Source organism: Otolemur garnettii, unplaced genomic scaffold (genome assembly GCF_000181295.1).
Source record: "Otolemur garnettii isolate 467f Iridium unplaced genomic scaffold, OtoGar3 scaffold00075, whole genome shotgun sequence".
Classification (NCBI taxonomy): domain Eukaryota; kingdom Metazoa; phylum Chordata; class Mammalia; order Primates; family Galagidae; genus Otolemur; species Otolemur garnettii.
The window spans coordinates 9,111,262-9,132,724 of record NW_003852470.1 but is presented as its reverse complement, the minus strand read 5'-3'; positions in this window follow the sequence as shown (position 1 = coordinate 9,132,724).

Below are 21,463 nucleotides of genomic sequence, written 5' to 3'. Positions count from 1 at the left end.
ATGTTATGCTCCAAGTGAGTCTATTTCTAATCGGTCCTACCTTTCACTGTACCTCTGGGAAGGGCGATCTCCTAAACCATCACTTGTTCTTTGACAGTAATTACTTGTGGATGAGAACAAAAAAGTCCATTTGGGGGGGCTAGGTTCGATGACGTCTGTGTGTGTATATAAAATCCTTTTAGGATCTAAGCCTCGCTCATACGAGTTTCTTTCTCTTTAGAGATTAAAATACTGCAACGGCCATTTGTTTTGAGCAAACACAGTACTGTGAAGTCCTGTAATAGCTCGTTGGGGACTCAGAGCCACAGATTTTCTTATTTAATCTAACCAACATCTTAGAAGATACGGATGCCTCCCCCGGGCATAAACTTCATGCTCACGCTCTTTAATTTCTCAACCGTTGATTCTGCTGCCTCGAATCATGGTTCTGCTGTCTTTGTCCCCTTCCTTTTCTCCCTTTCTTACCTTTCTCTTCTCCTTTCCTCGTTTCCCCCCTTCTTCTCTCCCCTCGTGGATCTGCACCTTTTAGTCTCGATAAAAGGACTGGATGTCTGCCACTGGGAAACCTTACTTCCATTTTTTCCCCCAGAAAAATGGAACAGGTTTCTTTTAACTAGTGCAAGGCTCTCCTCTCTAAAAGGTTTTTATTACTGAGTGCCCGGGGTCCTTAGTTTCTGACATTTATCTTCCAGCTAAGCAGGAACAAAAGAGGGAGGCAGCCTTCTGCACCCCGAGTTTCTGAGTAATCACCGGGCGGTTAAATCGAAGCGGCCGCAACATCTTCCTCATTGTGTCACTTTGGGCTTGCTTGTTAATTTATGAGCCTCCACTGTCAAAATAGTTTGTGCAACGGGCCCTAAAAATGGTGATGGGTCATATCAATCAATCGGGTTTTATAGCCCGGGTTTCCCTGGCAGCAGGCTTGCTGCCTTCCGTATGCGGCATGTGAAGGGAAAGCCATGTACACAGTGGGTGAGCCCCAGATGAACATGGAACACGGAATGAAGCGTCCCTTCATGAAGGGCTCTGGGAGGATTAAGGCAGCAACGATGTGCCTCCTCCCAGGTCCACAAGCTGACCGCTGGAAGCTGTCAGGTCTGTTGAGAGGGATGTCCTCTTCCTGGAGCGTCCCCTTATTTCAAGGGTACCTACCGTCTGTCATGTCCATACCTAATCTCAGAAAGGTGCCTTCAGAGGCTTCTGGACAAACCCGTGATGACGAGGTATGGAAGGGCAGGAGGCAAAATATAGCTTGATGACATAAACCTTTTTCTTAATCTCTGTGACTATAGAATCTGAATAGATCCCCATAACCCCCTAAAACCTGCTTGCTGATGTAGAGTTTGTCTTCAGATACTAGGCTGCTTTCCTGAGTGAATTTGTCAAAGTTGGACCACCTGATAATATAGGGCCTCCTTTATATAAAGTATCTGCTTTCCTCTGGATTCCAGGCCCTGGGTAGAGTTTGTTTGTTATGAAAAGTTTTTCACTTTGTTTTTCTGATCACAAATATAAGTTCATTATTGAAAACTTGGAGAATGTGGAATATGGGGAAGAGAAATACTGGCTGGGCACGGAGGCTCATACCTGGGGGCCCAGCTACTTGGGAGGCTGAGCTGAGAGGACTACTTGAGCCCAGGAGTTTGAGGCTGCAGTGAGCTCTGACGGTGCCACTGCACTCCAGCCTGGATGACAGAGTGAGACCTAGTCTCTTAAAAACAAACAAACAAACAAACAAACAAATAAACAGCTCTTGACAATGCCCACTGGTCAGTTGGGGCTGGGTAGAGCTGCATACAAAATCCTCAGGTTGCACATCTGGGCTGTGAATTCCACCTCTCAACCGCTGTTCTTCTTCCCACTCCTAGTTGGGCTGGTCCTGGCTCTAAGTGAGTTGATTGACTTCTGGCCTCAGTTTTCTCTGGCAAAGTGGTATCATTGGCCTTCCTGGCCGCACTGGGCCCTGCTGCTCCTCACAGTCTATGCTTATGTGGCCTAGGCTTTTCCAGTCTTCTAAATGTTTTCCCCTTAGGAAACATGTGCAACCAGGCAAGGTGGCTCATGCCTGTAATCCCAGCACTTTGGGAGGCTGTAGCAATAGGATCACTTGAGGCTAAGAGTTCAAAACCAGCCTGGGCAACATGATGCCAACGGTGGCTAAATAGAAAAATTAGCCAGGCTTGGTGGTGAGCGCCTGTAGTCCCAGCTACTCGGGAGACTGAGGTGGAGGATTGCTTGAGCCCAGGAGTTGGAGGCTGCAGTAGGCTATGATTGCACCACTGTGTTCCAGCCTGGGCAACACAGCATATTCCCCTCAACCCAGGGAACCAAACTCTGCTAACATTTGGGTATATTTTTTGCCTTCTGTGCATAGGATTTTATGTATTTGAGATAATCTGTACAATTCTTTTTCCTGCTTTGAAAACAATTCTCTAAGCCTTTAATTTTTTTATGGTTAAATCCCATTGTTGGTATACATCATAGTGTAGCCAGGCTGATAGGCTTTCTGAAACAGCCCCAAATTTAATGACCTACTAATTCCTGGTCTCCAGAATATCTTGTCTCATTCCAAGATCATCTTGAGCACCCCTTGCCTCTCTGCAAGGGTATTAACGCTCGCCAGGTTGCCCTTCCCTAACCTGCTCTGTGTAGCCAAGGAACTCCTATTTGTACCTCAAGACCCAGATGAAGCAAGCCAATCCTCTGTGAATTCTGAATTCTCTCTCTCAGTGGAGTTGACCCCACCCTTCTTTGTGTTGACCTCTCTGTTAGCTTGTCAGTGGGGTCACTGTGTGGCATTTAGCTGTCTCTCTGGTCTCCCTCTGCTGGTCTGAGCCACAGTCCTCTGCTTTGATGACTGGCCAACCTGGGCTGCCCAGGGCCACCTGTCATGCATGGAGCCTCCAGTTTTTGGAACTGTGCCTGGCATGCTCACAGATAAACCAGGTATTTATAGTTTAGGAGTTTGGGGACCAAAATAAAACAACACTAAAAACCCTTTTCTAGCTCCAAAGATTCTTCCCTGTTTTCCACTTTGGTGATGAGGTCATTTTCCCCCAGCGTCCCTGTTGTTGATAGCTGTTGTCAGAGTTCATGATGGCATTTGCACTGAGAACTTCTAATTTGATATTTCTCTTGTCAATTTAATGAGTAGGAAAAAAAGTGTCATTCAGAGCTAGTTTTCTTTTTGTGCTTTGAAAAATGAAATGCACGTCGTTATCTGTAAATGAGATAATTACCTTCCTAGTTTGCTAAAGGCACCTACTAGTGATTTTTTTTTTTTTTTTTAGCTTGTTTCACTTAATGAAAGCTTCACAAAATGGGGAGCCCAGAGCTGTTAATAGACTTGTTGCAATAGTCTCTGAGAAAGGGAAATAAAAACCGGTTGTTCCAAACCGGTCACAGAAATAGCCTGATGGAATGGCTGCCAGCTCAGACATAAATTTAAGTCTTGGTTGCATTTAGAGCAAATGTAATAATAGCTGCAACCAATATTTTTAATATTACTGATCTTTCAACAATAATTACCTAGAACTTTTAATGTCTGCAATTAGAACGCTAGCAATTCAGTGGCACAGACCAGTGGTGAACTGCACGAAATTGGATACTTGCTGTAATTGGTAATTAATCACTTTTCATTACCAGGAAGGGATGTTGTAGTTATTCTGAATAGATACATCACGCTAATTACAGGCAAACACAAACCTACATATTTGAATTTAGAGCTTTTAGGAAACTAAGCGGCCCATGCCAATATTCTATAGCTGAGAGGAGATTAGCCTACACAATTAAACAAAGAAGAAGAGGCCGTGTACATTTTGACAAGAACACATCAGGGCAAGAAGGTGCCCTTTTCCTAAGGGACTCGATCACATTTACATTTATTTCTGTGGGTAATTTAAATTCTCGTCCTTTATGCACATTTAGAAACGGTTCCAAATAAATATTTGCATGTTTGTCTCCCTAGGTGAGCTCTCGTGATGGCAGGTCACCCTCAGCCATCTCTTTGTGTGTAATTGGCACACCCGTGTCTCCTGCCTGGACTTTGCACTTGGGCCCCAGACTCTCCTGGGGGTAGGGAAGCATTGTAGCTGTTTCTAGAGCCTTCACCTCCCTATAGGTGCTGTTCTGCACATGGGGCCACCTTTACCCAATTAATGCTCTGCCATTTCTCTGATGTCCTCACAACCTTGTCCCACACCTGCCTCATATGTCATCGGGTCCTGCCATTTCTCCCTTCATGGTCTCTGCCACCTTTGCAGCCCCCTTCCCTGCTTGTTATAGGGTACTCTGTAGCATCTGTCAGGGTCACGTCCCAGGAAAACACAACCTATGGAGAAAGGACCGATAAAGGAAAAATATGTTGATGAGAATTAATGTGGAGAATCCCAATCCATGCCTCGGTTCCTGCCCTCTATTAAAACTTCGCTTGCCACAGTCAATAACATAATCCATGTGCCTTACACAGAAATGAAAGACTCTTAGGGACAAGCTAAGCTCTCACCAAAGCTACGGCCATGAATGGATCTCCGAGGGGGAGAGACAGGGACCGGGAGAGGGGGATTTTCTCCACTTAACTTTGTCACCTTCACACTCATCTCTGGAAGCCCAAGTCTAGACGGAGGGCAAGAATTAGGGGTTTGTTGAGGGCCTCAGAGCCCCGTGTCTTTGTGTACTTTGTCTAGTAAAGGAGTGAAGTGTTGCCTGCCTTCTCTTGTGAAGATCACCATCCTCCATACGCCTGCTCTCTCCTGGCCGAAGTGGCCCGTACCCCACCAAGGCCACCATTTCAAAATGGAGTCAGGATGGAGGAATGGGGCCCACACAGTTACTTATAGGCAAAATGTGGGTGAAGAAACCAGTGAAAACCATGAACTGTGCCCCTCTCACACAGTCCTCTGTGGCCCCCAGAGCCTATCACGTGTTCTTCTAGCACAAGATTTCAGAGTCTCTGAGTTACAGCGGCCCTAGTTCTGCTCTGGTTACCAACTTCCCTGCACTTGCACAGCTCGCTTTGGTTTACTTTTGGAGGATTCCTCTCTCTTGGCAGTAGAAATAAAATCTTCATGGGTACGTGAATAGAAAGAGACCTGATTTTAAAGTGGCAGGTGGTGGAGCCAGCCTGCTCTTTAACTTCAGTAACAGATGCCTTGCCGTTTCTGCCCCCATGGCTAATCACCTTCAGTGACAGGCTCGCCGATGCTGCGCTTCAGCTGTCTTAATATACAGATAGAATTTTTATTTTTTTTTTTAGAGACAGAGTCTCACTTTATCGCCCTCGGTAGAGTGCCATGGCATCACAGCTCACAGCAACCTCCAACTCCTGGGCTTAAGCAATTCTCTTGCCTCAGCCTCCTGAGTAGCTGGGACTACGGGCACCTGCCACAATGCCCGGCTATTTTTTGGTTGCAGTTTGATTCGAGCCCCCCACCCTCGGTATATGGGGCCGGTGCCCTACCCACTGAGCCACAGGCACTGCCCATACAGATAGAATTTTAAAAATTATTGTCAAAATGAGAGCCATCCTGAGAAAGCGTGACCCTCTTATTCCATTTCCTCCTCAACACAACCCTTTACGCAGAGCCTCCTTAGCCGAATTTCATCTTGTTCCCTGTTCCATCATCGCCAGGGTCCCTGAATTGGTTTGTCACCCAATAGCACGGTTTCAGCCCAGGTCTCCTTCCTTCTGCCTCTGTCACAGAGCTGAGTAATGATGTGACAACATGTGACTGGGCGATTGATGTCAAATGTTAGCAGCAACATTCATTTTCCCCTGAAATGGACAAAGAAGAGTATGAGTCATTTAGAAATTTCGTCTAGAAGCCGCACCTCATGAGTGATATTCCAAAATTGAATTGGTCTGAAATTTAAAGTGGCTTTTAAGTTCTTCTCCTTTGATTGTTCCTCAGATCTCTCAGGGTTGTGAAAGGCCAAGGGAGCAAGTCAGGGAACTGCAGATGTCATCTGTTAGCTTCCTGCCTCCTCTGCAGAAATTCATTCCTCCCGTGACAGGATATTCCTGAGGCCTCGTGTCACATGAAGAAAAATTTATGGGCTTTGGAAATGCACAGATCTGGACTAAAGGCTTGGCTCTATCATGTACTGCTTGCTTTTATTCTGTGAGCCTCCATTTTCCCATCTGTGAAATGGGATTAATGATGCACACATGGCAGGCAGCCCAGGGGTGTGGCTGAGACAGGGTAAGGTATGTGAGTGCATGCAGCAGGTGCCTCTGGGTGTCTGTCTGTTTTTCTTTCTAGTATAACTTCTTAAGGATTATCTAATTTAATCCCATAAAATATGGATTAGTATCATCTTCATTCTGCTGATGAGACAATGCAGGTGAATAAAGGTCCCAAAGTACAGAGGGAGTGAAAGGAGGACTGTGTCCATTTCCTGAGCCACTGGGTCCCCAGATCTTGCTCTGAACCAGGAGGGCCTCAAACTTTTCACCCCCACATGGATGGCCATTGTCTGACCAGGCTCCCTTTAGACACTCCCTCAAGATAAGTTCTGCCTGTGCAAAACTTGGGGTCAGAGAGCAGGCTCCCCTGGTACCCCCCAAAGACCAGTCCAATAGGATCCAAAGTGGCTCTGGATAACAAAAGTTTAACATTTCTACTCTCTGTGATCAGCATTTCCCATGGAAAAGAAACACGCAGTGGGCTGTGCTAGTTATTTAACATCTGGAAGGCTCTTGCTCCCTTGGAGCCCTCTGTGCACTGCAGAGTTACTGATACATTGTTAGAAGTGGTTCCCACCTACAGCTCTGATTCATGGTCTGGCTATGATTGTGATTCATGGCCTGAGAAGCAGCAGTGTGTTACCTAAAAGCAATCCTGCCTAGCAGGTTTGTGTGCCTAGGAATCAGAACATGGATGGGATGCAGTCAAATATGCTAATTAGATCAATGCAATGCTATATTAAAAAAATCCAAACTCATTTGCAAATGAATGTTAATAAGGAGAAAAAGCTCAGCCAAGGCTGGTCCGGAATCAATGGTGTGACTAGTTCTTCCTCAGTTAAGTAACGTAATTTGTTCAATTTGTTTTATGTCAGTAAGTGAAGAACCTTTTACTCACTTTGATTCATGGAAGGAGGTTAGAAAACGGTACAGTAGAAAGGAAATTAACATTTAACCTGCCTGCCTGGATTTCCTAACGGATGTCTCAGTATCACTGGGCTATGGTGTAAATTCTCCTGATAAACCAGAATGAAACAGCAGCTATTTAAATCCCAAAGAAATTCAGGATGGCAGGTATTATGCTCCAAAGGAATGAGAAATTGGAAGACCACAATATTAGTCTCATCAATTACTTACCACGTGACTTTAAGTCACAGATTCCTAGACCTCAGTCCTTGCATCTATAAAATGGTGTAAATGATCCTGATGGCAAAGGGTAGTTGTGAGTCTATAAACCATAACATACCAATAAAATAGTCAATATGTTAATGAAGCTAACAATTTTTGGAGCGCCCCCTACAGGCTGGTTGCTGGAGGTACAGTGGTGAGGAGAACTGTCAGGGCTCCCACCTAATAGAAATTACAGTCTGATGAGGAATCCTCCTGTAAACGTTTTTTGTTATGAAAAATTCCAAACTCACAAAAGTGGGCAGAATATTATAATGGACTTTCATATACTGATCATTCAAGATTCAAGCCCAAACAAGATTTTTCCAAGTTTGTTTTGCCAATCCCCAGGCTTTTTGCTGAATTATTTTAAAGCAAATCATAGACATTGTATTAGTTTTCTATTGCTACATAATAAGTTGTCACTATTTTAGCTGCTTACATAGTACTCCTATGATATCTCCCAGTTTCCGTGGTCCATGAGCCTGGGCATAGCTTACCCAGATCCTCTGCTCAGGTTCACAAAGCTACAGCAAGGCATTGGCTGGGCTGGAGCCTTATCTGAAGTTCTGGAGCCTTTTCCAAGCTCATGGGGTTGACAGAATTTAGTTTGTTGGGGTGTAGGATTGAGGCCCTCAGTACCTGGAGGCTGCCTGTCTTCACAGTGAGCTCCCATGATGGCTATCCACTTCCCCTTGGAGGCTAGCAGGAGAACCCCTGTGACACTCTACCCTGGGCTAAGGGTCAGGCCCACCTGGGGTACACTACCCTTTAATTAGTTCAAAGTCAACTGTTTAGTAACCTATGATGGGAATAATATCCTATCTTACTCACAGGTCTTCCCTGTTTAAGGGGAAGCATTATACAGGGCAGCCATAGCAGGGTGTGGAAATCTTGGAAGTTTGCCTACCGTAGCCACTTCATCTCTCCAGTCTCAAATACACATTTGTACAAATTATAGGCATTTACTTGCATAACTACAATTTCACTTTAATATCCAATATTGGTTATATTGATTGTCTCAGGCTACGTTATGCTGTCAATAACAAACGACCTCCAAATCTCAATGGCTTCCAACCACCAAGATTTCTTTTTTGGCTCATGTTTTGTGTCCATCCTGGGTTGGTTGTAACTCTTTATCCTGGGACCCATGTTGGAGGAACAGTCCTTTTCTGGGCAAAGAGATGGAAGACAGCAAGGCTTTTCAAGGTTCAGGTGGGAGGTGGTTATATTGCGTCTTTTCAGTGCTCAGTCACTCATCCTACTCTCAATGGCTGGGAAGTGCCATCCTTCAGTAGGAAGGGGTCCTGTGGGAAGGGCTCCAGCACAGGGAGCTGGATGTATATTTTAAAGGCAATAATAGAATCTCCCAGTTATCTCTGAAGTATCTTTTATTCTAGAAGAATCTCACCTGTATGCCCCTGGGAATTGCCTGTTTGTTTCCTTAGGGTATCATTTCACTTGTACCTTTATGCCCTACATTTCTTGTAAGCTAAAATGTAGTTCTAATTAGCTTATTTGGGGCAAGGAAACGTCACATGAGGTATTTGATACTTCATGCGTTATCACATCAAAAAACACATAATGTTTGGTGAGACAATTTTCAAAAAAACTTTCATTTTTTTAAAGCAAAATTATTAGTATTCTGCCCTTATATTCATTTATCAGACATTTATCGCTGATCAGGTTCCTGAACCAGGGCCAGGAAAATGAGGAAATGAGTAAGACAAGTCCTTGTCTCAAGTATTTCATGGTACAGTTGGAGGTGACATATTTCAAGATAATACAGTGAGAACAATTAGGCAAGAAAAAGAAGCAAAATGTATCCAGATGGGAAATAAGTGAAACTATATTTGCAGAAGACATAATTTTACATATAGAAAATCATAAGGAATCCCCCTGCCCACACACAAAACTATTAGAGCTAATAAAAGAGCTTAGGAAGGTGGCAGGACGCAAGATTGATATACAAAAATCAATTGTCTTTCTATATATTAGCAAAGAACAAAATAAATATGAAATTAAGAAAACAACTCTTCCCATAATAGCATCAAAAAGAGTAAAATAGGAATAAATGTAGCAAAAGAATTATAAGACTTGTACACTGAAAACTATTAAATATCATTCTAAGAAATTGGGGAAGATTTAAATGATTGAAAGAACATCCTGTGATCCTGAATTACAAGACTGAATATTGTTAAGATGGCAGTATTCTCCAAATTGTTCTGTGGATTCAACACAATCCTGATCAAAATTCAAACTGGCTTTCCTTTTTTTGAGAAATTGATAAGCTGATTATAACTTCATATGCATTGCAAGAGACACAGAATGGCCAAAACAATCTTGAAAAAGAAGAAAAAAGTTGAAGGACTCATACTTTCTAGCTTTACCACCAGTTGTGTCCACCAAAAATGTCTTTAGACAATGCCAAGTGTCTGATGGGGGCCAACATCAGTCACCCCCAGTTGATAAACACTGATGTAGATGCCCACCCAGGACCGACTTGGGTTTGCATCAACACTTCCTGTCACATCTTATTAGTTAGAATGCAGTCCCGTGATCTCAACCTAGCTGCAACGGAGTCTGGGAAATACACAGCCTTTCTGTTTGCCAAGGAATTGAGAAATGAAATGAGATTAAGTAAACTTTAGCAACTCTCTGCCAGGGAGGCAAACAACTCCATCCTCTTCCCGAAATTCTCCTTTGGAGATAGAGACAACCTGATTTAAGATGACAAGGAGTCTCAGGATATAGCAGGAGAGGAGAGAGGAGATTAAAGGCAACAGATAGTGGGCTCAGGTCAGTCTACTTCTGAGGACCAAAATGGTCATTGTAATACATGGAAGGTTTGTGCTCTGGGGATCTGTGATTGCCCATCATTCCCTCACCCATTACCAATCCCATCATCATGCACATACTTGGCAGGCTTGTATCTGGTCTTAGCTGGGCCTAGGGGAATCCAACACAGACCCTGTCCTTAGAGAATTCCTGGTCTAGAGGGAGACACAGACCTGAAATGAGAAAAAGAGCAGAGAAATGAGAGTCAAAATGAAGCTATGGGGACTGTGTTCTGGACTAAGTGTGTCCTCCACCAATTCCTATGTTGAATTTGTAACCCCTAGTGTGGCTGGATCTAAATGGGGTCTCTGTGGAAGTAATTAAGGTTAAAAAGGTCATAAGGCTAGAGCCCTGACCTGACGGGATCAGTGCCTTTAATAGAAGAGACACCAGAGAGCTCTGTCTGCCTCTATGTACATGCTGAGAAAAGGCCAGGTTAGTATAGAGCACGATGACGGCCATCTGCAACCCAGGTGGAGAGTCCTCACCAGACACCAGCCCTGCTGGCACCTTGGCCTTCCAGACCAACAGTGAGAAAACAAGTTTCTGTTGTTTAAGCCATGCAATCTATGGTATTTTTTTGTTATGGCAACTGGACAGACTAATACAGACTGTATTCATGCATTAGTTCTGCTGCAACAAAGTACTACAGAGTGGGGGCTTAAAGAAATTTGTCTCATAGTTCTTTTTTTTTTTTGAGATGGAGCCTCAAGCTATCCCCCTGGATAGAGTGCCATGGCATCACACTCACAGCAACCTCCAACTCCTGGGCTCAAGCGAGTCTCCTGCCTCAGCCTCCCAAGTAGCTGGGACTACAGGCGCCCACCACAACGCCTGGCCATTTTTTGGTTGCAGCCATCATTGTTGTTTGGCGGGCCCGGGCTGGGGATTTGAACCCGCCACCTTAGGTGTATGTGGCTGGCGCCTTAGCCGCTTGAGCCACAGGCGCCGAGCCTGTCTCATAGTTCTTGAGGCCAAACAGCTGAAATGAGGTGTCAGCGCACTTGTGCTCTCTCTTCTGGCTTCTGGTGGTTGCCAGTAATGCTTGGCGTCCCTTGGCTTGCAGCTACTTCACTCTAATCTCTGCCTCTCTGGTCACCTGGCTGTCTTCCCTCTGTGCATCTGTCTTCACATTGTGTTCTCTGTCTCTATAGTTCTTCTCCTCTTCTAATAAGCTATTTCACCCTATTTCACTATTTTCTCATCTTAATTTATGTCTTGAATGATATCCGCAAAGACCCTATTTCCGATTAAGGCCATATTTGCAGGCACCAGGGATTAGGCCTTTCACATGTGTTTTTGGGGGACACAATTCAACCCACAACAGGGGAGAGGACTGACTCTGCTTGGGGGTCAAGGGAGTAGTCAAAGGGTTGCACAGGAATTCCAGGGAGGCCGGAGCTCAAGCAGCAGGTATAGCTATAAGATCTAGACCAATAAATGAATTTGTGTAGTACCTGGGATCCCCAGAGCTGCACGCTTAGGAGCGGATGGGGGCTGGGGTTGGGAGAATATTAACCTTAGGGCCCCCCGTTCCCTCTTTAACTAAAGAAGCTCCATTCCTGTTTCATGTGGGGGACCTGTGGGTAAGACTTTGTTCAGATAAAGAATTCTAATGGACAACTCTTGACTTAGATGAACAATCCTCAGTGATGTTACTTGTACTATTAGAATATGAATGAGCTTGCATCTAACAAAGAAGAAGATGATAACCTTGGCAATTACCATCACCCGCCATTATAACCATCATTTATAGGGTACTAAATATATGTGGGCCCCGTTCCAGGCATGTTATATTCAGCATCTCAGCTACTTTTCTAAAAACTAACGGTATAAGTGTTCTTATCTTCACTTTACAGATAAGGAGCTGAGGCTCACAGAGGTATCTTGATCAAGTTCCTACAATTGGCAGTGTCAATCTTGGAATTCAGATCTTTTTAGTTCGGAAGCTGGCAGTACAGTTTGCAAAAACGCTTCCGTAAGCTGCTTCTGTGTTGATAGCTGTGGTAGCCCTGTAAAGGGGACACTGCTGGGACCCCCATTCTATAGTTGAAGAGACTGAGGCTCCAAATGTCAGGCCAGGAGAGGGAATGTGCAATGGTGAGATGGGACAGGCAATCTGGGTTACAGTGTGTCTGCCATCTTTCCTTGGTGGTCCCCAACCACAGAGGAGACACCAGAGCATGAAGATTTGGCCACCAGTGCTCTGGCCACTCTTCCCCGGCCATCCTTCTCAGTATACATGAGATGCTCAAATTATGATGTTTTATTCCAATGACAAAGAATATAACAAGCACAGGAAATGGCCTGGCATTAATCTCCACTCCATCTTGTGGCAGTGACTGCAATGAAAATGAGAAATAGTTTAAGCTTAACCCATTCTCATTACAATCATAATTACATTTTGTGGTCATTCTTAGTTTCTGGCAGACCCCAACTGCTCTCCATGTCAATTTGAAAGATACAGACAGCCCTTAATTTTTCTCCAGCCTTCATTTGCTCAGCCATCTGCTGAAGACTTGATCCTTAAGAAGCTGAAAATTAGGCTTAAAGAACTTATCTGTTTTATGTTTTAAATGGTTTGGCGCGGACCTGCTAAACATCTGGATAAATGTAGTTTACATCCATGTGCCTCAAAACACAGTGAATTGAAGAACTGATTTATCTTTCTAATAATATGTTTAGTAGAATACTAAAATCTGGGTTCTGATTACAGGGCCAATGGCACCGAGAACCAACCAGGAAGCATGCCTAGTGGTAAGAGGGGAACAGCCAGGGGCCAGACCTTCTCATTCATAAGTAGTGAGTGGGCACGTCCCCACCTCCATCCTGCACACTGGTATTCTCCAGAACAACTGCACAGTTCATGGCTCTGCAGTATTCCTCTGTGGTTATTGTATCATAAATCCATTTGCCAATAACCATCTTTGCCAACTGAGAACCTGCAATGTATAAGGTGTTTGCCAGGAGCTAAGGATGCAGACAAAGGAAGCTGAGCCCTGCCTTCGGGGGTTCACTTTCTGGTAGTCATCCAGAAAGTACAGCACAGCACAAAAGACTATGGGGTGCAGACGAGGGCCAACCCCAGGAGTGAGGTAGGGTAGGTAAGTAAGGCCTTCCCTCACCCCAGCTTGGTCTCAGCTGGTGTGGGCAGTGGATAAATCAGCCAGGATTTCATCAACTGCCACTAGAAAAAACAATGTATTTCCTTGAGGCCACGGTGTTTTATTAGGTATGAGTTATATACACTGCACAAGGCCCAGAATCAAAACTAGTGTAAGTTAAATGCAACTCACATGGCAGTCCGTGTGTTAAATACATCTACCTGGGGGTTGGAGAGAATGAAGGCAGTCAGTGAAGTGCTTGGTAGAGCTCCTGGCACCTACTAAGTGCCCACGTAGTAGAGGGGACGTGCAGGCTTCCTAGAGGGACCTTGGGGCATAACTGTCAGGGCTTAACTAGGGGTGGTGGTAGGCTGTGTGTTCTGAGGCAAAGGCTAAGCCTTACTGAGGGCTAGGGTTCTGAGAGAACTGTCAGTGTGGCTGGGCCACAGGGCAGGGGCAGCAGCCGAGGCCAGATTCTGGAGCATCCTGTACGCAAGGCTAAGGGAATTGGGCTTTGCCCCAGTGCTGTGGGACCTTTCTGCAGAGAGGCAGTGGAGAGTCAGATGATCAAATTCCCACTTTAGCAATGTCGTTCTGGCTGTCGAGTAGAGAACAAATCCCTCAAACCCAGGGCAAGACCAGGCACTGAGAGGCTGTAGCAATAATTCCAGAGAGGACCTCGGTGGTGGTATATGCTATTGTGGATTTTATTTTATTATGGACTCTATTCTACCCAGTTTTGTTTCAACGAGCTTTTGGAGAACTTAAATTCTTGGACTGGACTATTTCAGAATGTCCCCTATGTTAGAGCTTTTGGCCAACCCAGTGGACATGGAGCTGAGTTGGAGTTTTCAGTGCAGGAAGCCACTTGGGGCAGGGAGCAGACAGGTACCAGAGAGTCCAGGCATGGAGTCTCTGTGGCCCGGCTTGCCTTCAGAGTCTCAGGGCTCAAAGATCCTCCCTCCTACAAGGGGTATGTCCCCAGAGCCTCACCCTGCCCAGTGACAGGGAGTTCTAGATACACAATGAGGCCAGGGGAGGGGCCGGGCTATGGACCTGTCTTACTGGCCACAGAATCCCGGCACTTGCTCAGTGTCTCAAGCCTCCCTTTCCATATTGCCAAGTGAGACAACAGAGAAGCGAAGAGCCTCGGGAGTGTTTGCTAGAGGGGTGGGTTTCACAGTCACATCTGCTGGTATCTCTTTCTGACTCGTGGCCTGATTTTCTGCATTAGCTCAATGTCCAGCAAATGAACATACATCTGCCTGTTAACCTGCCTCAGTGCTCCATGCAGGCACGTTTCTGGGGGGGGGGGGGGGGGTGGCTTCTTACTTCTTTATTGGAAAGAAAGACCAAGGGCCCTGGACATTCCAGAAATGGCTTTTGTATTTTGGATTGGTGTTTTGAAATGTAATGTTAGGTCTCAGCACAATTTAAAAATAAATCCACAAGGCTGGGTGCTGGTGGCTCACACCTGTAATCCTAGCTCTCTGGGTGGCTGAGACAGGTAGATTGCTTGAGTTCAGGAGTTCGAGACCAACCTGAGCCAGAGCAAGACCCCATCTCTAAAACAAAACAAAATAAAATAAAAATTAATCCACAGATACAGACAGGGCAGTTGGCAAAGGACATAGAGAAAGTAGATGCACGAGAAAGGGGACAGGACTCTGACAACCCCGGAAAACTAAATTAGACACTTGCCATTAGCACTGGCCAGAAAATTAGGCCAGCACTAATTGATTCAGGAGATCTTTGCACGAACTCACAGTCGCACTTTCTCATCCAGCTGTCCCTTTGCTCAGTCCTGAGTCATCCTTGGCTGGCCCTGGGCTGCAGCCTCGGCTTGGCAGCTCATAATAGGCAGTGGAATTAGATCTGACCTTTGCAATTGTGGCTTTTTAAAAAAAAATTATTAAATTTAAAAATGGTTAAATCTCAAATGAGCTGAAATCTTTTGTACAAAGGATCCGTCTATCATTGCTTTTGTCCATAAAATATATTTAACCTCAACCATGTAATTAAAGCCAGTGAATCCACCAGGCTGGCCGGGTTTATTATGTGCTCAGCCATTCTCATCTGAAAAGGACAGCGCCAGGTCCCTGGCGGGCATTTTCTTGAGTTGCTTGGCAAAAGCTACAGGCAGGAAGTTGAACCTTGTCTGGAATAGCTTCCACTTTACCTCCTTGTGCCTCCCCCACTCTCCATCCAGGTTCAGCAGAAAATGCTGCACAATTAGAGAAAAATCTGTAACAAAGGGTAGTTAGCCAGGCTGACAGCACATTCTGGAAAGACTGTGTGTAATGGGCAGGGATTAGCGTCATGCAACCCTCAAGCGAAGCCCCAGCCTCAGATACCCAGCAGCAGCTTCCAAGCAGGGCAGAGAGAGGTCTGTGGAAGTCCATAGGCATATGAAAGAGTGACTCTAACGTGGTTCTGGGAATGGAGCCTTCTCCTGATGCAACTGCAGGAACACTGGCCCTCGAGTCCAGTAGACCTGAGTTAGCGCTGGCATCCCCGCTGATCATTTGGTGTGTGCATTTGGCAAGTCATGAAATCATTGTGAACTCCAGTTTTCTTATGTATAAAATAGTGGTGAAAAAAAAATCTCTCTCATTGCCTTTAAGTTTTCCAACAAACAAACAAAAACTCCACCTTTCAAAGTTATTGTTGCAATGAGATAATAAGTGGCAAATCCTTAGCACAGTGCCTGGTGCTGGAAATCTGCTACTATTCTTCTTTGCCTTTTCTTCCTCCTCCTCCTTTCTTCTCCTGGAAAACAAACCATGAAAATAGCCAAATAAGTTGTGCTGGCATGGAAAGGGGAGGGGTACCTGCCCTAGTAAACATCAAGACAGATTATAAAACTATAGTCATTGTGATCGTGTGGTACCAGCCCAACAAAAGTGAATGGAATGAAATAGAGAAAGGGACCAGGCAAGACTGGCCATCATGGCCATCTGTAGTCCCTCAGGGAAAGCATGGAGCACTTGTTAAAAATGCTGGGAACATTTTGAAACACTCTCATCAAACTGGTTAACATAACCTTCTTGTCATTTTCTTAGTTATTGAGTTAAAACGTTCATACTCTGCTTTTAGAAAGATTCACTTGTACCTTTGTAAGATAAACCATAGAGGTGACCCCACCAATCTCCCTCCCTCCTCCCATCCCCCCACCTCCCCCTCCTACCCCCTTCCCATATTCTAAGGCTACAATTAGGTTATGACATTCCTATAAAAGCTATGAATTAGTTTCAAAGTAGAGCTGTGTACATTGGATACTTTTTCTTCCATTCTTGAGATACTTTGCTAAGAAGTACCCCATGATTGCATGAATGTACACAGTTATGCTATAAGAAATTAAAAAAAAATTTTAAAAAATGCTGGGAACATTGCTTAACAATGTGGGAGAAATGAAATGGGATCCCTATCTCACACCACACACAAAACTGATCCCAGACAGATTAAACGTGAAGGGCAAAATTTGAACATTGTAAGGAGAAAATAGAGAAGACCTCAGGGCAAGACAGTATTTCTTAAGTAAAACACAAAAAGGCTGATAAGTTAGACTACATTAAAATTTAGAACTTCTTACAACAAAAACTTGGACAAGATATTTGCAACATATATAACAAAAGATTAGTATCCAGAATATAGACAAATGGGAAATGAACAATAAGGAAAAAAACAAATCAACCTGACAGAAAATAAGGGCCAAAGACATGAATAGAACATTTTATGGAAGAGTAAACTGCAATGGCCAATTAACATATGAAAAGACACTCAACTTCATTTGTAATCAGGAAAATGCAAATTAAAACCACAGCAGTCTATGGTTTTATACTTGCCAGGTCGACAAAAGTTAGGAAGTCTGACAAGAACACACACATAGGTGAGGACATGGAGAATGGGAACTCATGTTTACTGCTGGTAAAAAAGTAAATTAGAAAGTCACTTTGGAAAACAAACTGGCACTGTCTTGGAAAGCAGAGCTCAAGAATTCTCTGCAACCCACCGGCCCCCTCAGAGCTATCTCCCTCAGTAAAACTGTTTGTGTGCAGCTGGAGAATGTTGGGAGAACGTTATTGCAGCATTACAGGTAAAAGCAAAACTTTTGAAACCACCCTAATGTCCATTGATAAGAGAATGGCTAAACATGCTATGGATCATCATCTATATAGGAAAACAAATGTGTGGTGGTTACTGCCCCTTACCCCATGTGAATCTTTGAAACCTAATGCCAAGAAAAACAACTCACAGAAGACCACAGAGAGCGAAATGCCATTCTTAGAAAGCTTCAAACCCAGCAACACAAAGGTCATTGTTTAGATGACGAATGAGGAGCAAATGACTCAGGCCCCTGGGACCCGGTGAGAGGCAGAGGGATGAGTTAGGTTGGAGCAAGTCAGGAGCAGCAGGGATGCCAGAATTATTCTGTTCCTCGGGGAGTGGTGGTTTCCTTGTGTGTGCTATATTATTACACTGCATAACTTAACACATGTGTTTTGCCTATTGTATATGTCAAAATATTGCATAATTAAAAACAAAATTAGAAATAGAGTGCTATGGAAGGTATAGCATTGGGCAGGCTGCAGCCATAGTCTCCATGGGCTCTCTGTTGGGGGCGGGTAGGGGAAGGAAGAGACTGCAGGGGCTGCATTTGGGAAAGAAGAATAGAGTTTGCAGGCCTCTTTCAATATCTGATGCATTTGGTGACAACCTAGGAAACTCAATGTGGAAACCGGGGCTCTTTAAATGTGTCCACATGTGAAAATGGATAGAGGCAGGACTTTCTGGTAAAGAGAACAAGTTTTGCCAGCTGAGCTCTCTTAGGATTTCTCTTCCGGCTTAAAATCTATTAGTGTCATCTGGTGCATGCTGTCATTTAACTCTTCAGTGTAAAAGGTAAAGAGGCGATGGAGGGGCAGGTCTGTGAGCTGGGCCCTCCAGGCTGATTGTAAGGACCCGGAGCTGTAGGAAAGAACTGGAATGTTCTATCTTCTAAAGGAGTGGGAACAGTGCGTTTGAGGCCTAGATATAAACAGCTAGTGGGAGGGACCCAGTCTTTTAAAATGTCTATAGTTAAAGAAGATTTTTAATGACTTAAACTAAAGTTAAAATGTAGAGTATTCTTTCAATTTTAGGGCACATGTGAAGGCTCCTCACCCTGTGGTGGCTTTAGGACCAGGTCTCAGTGGGGAAATGTGGGATGGTTTTTTTTTTCTCTTGCTCTCAACTCAAACCTTCTGCACCTTTTTATTCAGGGCGTATTAGGAATGGCCTATCCTCTGTGTGCGTATAATGGACCTGAAGGAATGTGGGTAGTCTGTTGTTTCACTAGAATACGGATTAACACTCCCCAAATATGCGCCACTGGCTCATGTTATTGCCTTTTATGGACCCCGTATGGCGTTGCAGTGACCTGGAAATAATGGGTTAGTGAGAACATTTGGATTTTAGTGTATTGTTTTCTTATTTGTTTATCCAGAAAAAATGTCAGTTTGGGTTCTGTTCCTGGTCATTTAGCAAAGGTCCCCAGTTTGATCCACTGTCTTTTATGACACAGACATAAAGGGGTCACATGGCCAGCAGAAGTCTAACCTGCAGGCAGCCTTGTTTCTGCTTAGGCAGCAGCATTGAAACCACTTTTTAAAATGCCACCCTACGGAAATCGCCAACGGGGATTATGAGGTTCAGGAGGAGCTTATCACCAGAAATCTTAATTTAATCAGCACCGGGGATTTTACTTAGTATCGTGATGTTAAAGCAGGATTCTGCTCCCTCCTTCTGTTATTTTCTCATCATCTTCCACGTTGAAGACTGGTAAAAAAATCTCTGCCTAAATTGATCTGAGCAGGGCTCAAGGAATGAAGATGGTCTGCGGCTAACAGCAGGGGCATTTTAATTACAAGGCCTAATTTGATCCTGCATGACTTCCCTACACTTTACAAGGACAGATTTTTAAATGCATACAACATTCAAATATGGAAAACCTTGGCCATTCTACTCTCCTCTTCCCACAAAAACTTACATTTCTCCAATGCTTAAAATATGGAAATGGTAACAATCAACATTGTGCTCTTAGAGTGTGTGGTGGCCCTAAACAGCTTATGGGCTCATGATATTATTGCATTAAATAGAAGAAGCATCTTGGATCATTAAATATGAAGATCTCTCTTCCAGTGGCCGGCAGAGGCATGGACAAGACCTGTTTTTCTTTCCCCTCAAAACTGTCTTGAGACCCGAGAGGACAGGCAGAGAAGCCTGGAAAACCCTCCAGCTTCTAATTGTGTCTTTACAGCCAACTAGGCTACCAAAATGATTATCTTTTTCTCTCCGAGCCTTACTGACCTGTGGCTAATGAGATTTGTGCTTCGATTAGTTGTAGAACATAAATTAGCTAATCAATGGCAGTGGATTCACATTATTTCTCATGCATGAGTTCCGCGGCAGTGATCTGTATTTAATATTCAAATCAATTTCGAATGCTCAGGACAACTCCGTTAATGTGGCATGCTGGAAGCTGGGCATCTGTAGCCTCCTGGCCTATGAAGACTGGGCCAGCCCCGGATGACACACCTGGCTCTCATTGGCTTCTGGAGCTTTGCAAATTGCCTTGCCTTCCATTACACTGGGTGAGGAACAGATGGGAAAGGGCAGAAAGCTCTGTGCAAAAAGCAAGAGAAAATCTGGGAGAACGCACAGCCTAAGGTGGTCTCTTCTGGAGAAAGAAGTCAAAAAGCAGGCGAGTTAATTTCAGGTTTTTGATGTGGAAACTTTGCAAAGAGCGAGGGCCTTAGTCCTCGTCTTCACTTTTAAGTACCAAGAAGCATATCTTTACGCTTTGCTGTAATTGTCTCGTCAGTACAATTAACCAGCATCTTGGCATAAAATGTGGAAATTTGTACAGTCTTCTAGGCATCTGTGGGCTTTATGGTACAAGTTCTGTTAGTACTGAAGCCACAGAAAATTAAATGTTCCCCAAAGAACTTCCAGATGTGCTTTATTCTAATAGGGTCATTATACAGTAAATTAAAAAGCAGGGTAAATGGAACTGTAAAATTTAAATTACTCTAAAACCACATCTCTTTGCTTTGAGCATTCATTTGTGGGGTTGCATTTGCAATAAATGTGAATTAGGCAGCTGCAATAACTGTTAATCATATATTTATAAAATAGTAATGAGGAAATGAATAGCAGAGTAAGACAGCTGCACATTTCTCTAATAGTGTGTCAACTGTGAACATAATAAGATGTGGAACATTGTTTGGTGCTGGGCTGATAATACGGCTGAATGTAAGAGATCGCTCCAGCCTCTTAACTTTACATGAAATTATACATAAAATCCATAAAAGCCCATAATAATGCATTATGCCTCTGAATTGGATTCAATATTTTTCTTTGCTTTGATTTTCTGAAATGAGCTCTACTTTCACCAAAGTCATCTTCCAGGGATCGGTGAGGCTTTTGTTTCAGGCGACGTCGGGCTTCTAAGATTGCAATTGGGTTTAAAGAAAGCAGCGCTGATACAGGCAAGGAGTTAATGGTGGTGCTTTGTTTTGTTTTTCTCTGAGGTGCCTGATATGGACGGAGGCTGCTGCGTCCTGGGCCAAGGACATGGTGTGTGCAGCCTTTCCAGCCATTTCCTGACACTGGGGTTGTGGACAGGGGCCGCTCACTGTGCCTTGGGTGCAGATTTGGCCTGGTGGGAACAGGAGCAGCACCTTCAGCGGCTTCCAGACAGACATCTTGTCAGGGGCCTAGGCTGAGGGCTCAGGGAGGATCTGGAAAGGTGGTTAGAATCCTACGGACTGATCCTGGGAGACGGTTTTCCTCCCAACACTCTTCCAGCTGGCTCCGGGCATTCTCAGGGACTGGTGGTGGTGGGTGCTGGTTTGGTGATAATCGTGTCTAGGGTGAGAGGAGGATGACACCCGATTCAGGCTTAGCAAAGTGAGGAATGAGGAATGGCGGCAGCTCTTGTATGAAGCTCCAGAGGCTTGGAAGCCCCTTTGGCCTAGTCAGGCTTGGTCTTTAGACAACCCCCCTGCAGTGACCAATGAACGCATTTCTCCCCATGCAGCACAGGGGCAGAAAAGGGGACGCTGGCGTGGCGTGTTCCCCGGCGGGGACTAGTCCTAGGCCTGTGAGAGAGCACATGCTCCTTAGGGTG